Source organism: Caretta caretta, chromosome 10 (genome assembly GCF_965140235.1).
Source record: "Caretta caretta isolate rCarCar2 chromosome 10, rCarCar1.hap1, whole genome shotgun sequence".
Lineage (NCBI taxonomy): Eukaryota > Metazoa > Chordata > Testudines > Cheloniidae > Caretta > Caretta caretta.
Genome location: NC_134215.1, coordinates 69712228 through 69715066, shown reverse-complemented (window position 1 = coordinate 69715066; position 2839 = coordinate 69712228).

The following is a 2839-nucleotide window of genomic DNA, read 5'->3' as shown; positions in this document are numbered from 1 at the left end:
TCGTGGTTGGACTTTACAAAAACTAGACAAGCCATTTACAACACACACTTTGCTTCTCTACAAAAGAAAAAGGACACTAAACTATCTAAACTATTATATGCCACAAGAGGCCACAGCAATGGTTCCCTTAACCCACCCAGCAATATTGTTAATCTATCCAACTATACTCTTAGCCCAGCAGAAGAATCTGTCCTATCTCGGGGCCTCTCCTTCTGCCCCTCCACCCCCACGAACATGATACATTTCTGTGGTGACCTAGAATCCTATTTTCGACGTCTCCGACTCAAGGAATATTTCCAACACAGCTCTGAACAACATACTAATCCACAGAGACCTTCCTATCAACACTACAAAAAGAAGGAGTCTGGGTGGACTCCTTCTGAAGGTCGAAACAACAGACTGGACTTCTACATAGAGTGCTTCCGCTGACGTGCACGGGCTGAAATTGTGGAAAAGCAGCATCACTTGCCCCATAACTTCAGCTGTGCAAAACACAATGCCATCCACAGCCTCAGAAACAACTCTGACATCATAACCAAAAAGGCTGACAAAGGAGGTGCTGTCGTCATCATGAATAGGTCGGAATATTGGATGAAGTGAGCTGTAGCTCACGAAAGCTTATGCTCAAATAAATTTGTTAGTCTCTAAGGTGCCACAAGTCCTCCTTTTCTTTTTGACTTTTTTATACCGCTCTATATACACTAAAGCGTTAGTACAATATTTATATTCCAATTGATTTATTGTATAATTATATGGTAAAATGAGGAAGTAAGCAATTTTTGAGTAGTAGTGTGGGGTGACACTTTTGTATTTTTCTGTCTGATTTTGTAAGCAAGTAGTGTTTAAGTGAGGTGAAACTTAGGGGTACACAAGACAAATTCAGACTCCTGAAAGGGGTACAGTAGTCTGGAAAGGTTGAGAGCCATGGTCCTAGGACACCTGCTTACTTTCCTCTTCAGAGACAGAACAGTGTAATTGCTACACATAAAAGTACCCACATGGTTCTCTCTCAGCAAGCAAGATGGCTGCTCTTGGGAGAGGCCTCTCTAGGCACGCTTGGAGGACCTAGCTGCAGGGCTCCGTTTCTTCTGCACAGCTGGAAGGGTTTAGTAGGACCCCTGGGCCTCCCATAAGGAGCTTCGTAGGCCAGGTGCACCCTGTCAGAAGTATTTAGCACAGAAACTGACTTATCTTGTTGCTTTGAAACTAAGGGTGCCATAAACAGTACTTTTCTAAAGAAAAGCACTTACCAAAGTACATGTATCAGAAGTAGAGCGCCCAAAGGCTGGCTTGATTGCACAGGAATGCACTGAAAGTTAAGTCAGCAGTCCAGAAATTTCAGAAGGTAACTTCTTCGGGGAACTCTCCAGATAGCAATTTCTCTAGCGTAACTCCTAATTTTTGTGAGTGATTTCTCTAGTGCAGAGGTGGGCAAAGTATGGCCCACAGGACTGTCCTGCCTGGCCCTTGAGTTCCCGGCTGGGGAGCCTAGCCCCCGGCCCCTCTCCTGCTGTCCCCCCTTCCCCACAGCCTCAGCTCGCCGTGCCGCCAGCGCTCTGGCCTGCCACTCCTGCCGGTAAGGGGGCGGGGAGCTTGGGGGTTGGATAAGGGGAAGGGGGTCCCGGGGGGCAGTCAGGGGACGGGGTGGTTGGATAGGCATGGGAGACCTGGGGGGCAGTCAGGGAGCGGTTGAAGGGAGCGGAGGTTCTCGGGGGGCGGTCAGGGCATGGGGAATGGGGGGGTTGGATAGGCGTGGGAGTCCCGGGGGGCCTGTCAGGAGGTGGGGGTGTGGATAGGGGTCGGGTAGTCAGGGGACAGAGATCATGGGGGGTTGGATAGGGGGTTGGGGTCACGGGGGGTGGTTGGGGCGGGGGGTCCCAGGAGAGGGTGGTCAGGGGACTAGGAGCAGGGGGGGTTGGATGGGTTGGGGGTTCTGAGGGGGGGCAGTCAGAGGGCGGGAAGTGGTAGGGGGTGGATAGGGGGCGGGGGCCAGGCTGTTTAGGGAGGCACAGCCTTCCCTACCCAGCCCTCCATACAGTTTCACAGCCCTCAGGCCAAAAAGTTTGCCCACCCTGCTCTAGTGTGTTGTTCGGAACAGCATTTGAAAGAGGCTTCAGAAATGAAGCCTACTGCCTATAACCGCATTACTGATCCTGTTAAGCATTGCATCCTGCACAGGCATCTACACAGAGTTTCATTATGGAGTCAATCACTTCTGAAGTACCCAGACCTACATATAAAAGATCCACAGAAAGATTCTAGAATGTACTTTTGAATGACTCAATCTAATGAATCCACCCAAAAAAAAAAAATCCCAAAGGCTGGGATGGAGCCACAACTCCACATTTGGAAACCCTCTTCCAGACTTTTAGTGGCTCTTCATTTGGAGCCCCTGGATCAAACCCAGCCCTGTGGCTTTGTTTCTAGGGTCCTTATTTCCAGCTCCAGTTAGTGCATGAATCAAAATCTCTTGAGATTAATTTCTCATGGTATTTCTTTAAGAAAGATATAGAAAAACTGGAGAGACTCCAGAGGAGAGCAACAAAAATGATAAAAGGTTTAAGAAAACCTGACCTATGAGGAAAGATGAAAATCTGGACATGTTTAGTCTTGAGAAAAGATGACTAAGGGTATACCTGATAAGTCTTCCAATATGTTAAGTGCTGTTATAGTTACTCCCCTGGACTCTGTAACTGTTCTCTATGTCCACTGAAGGTAGAATGAGAAGTAATCAGATTAATCTGCAGCAAGGGAGATTTCAGTTTGATATAGGAAACATTTTCTAATTTGGAGGATAGGTAAGTACTAGAATAGGTTTCCAAGGAAGGTTGTAGAATCC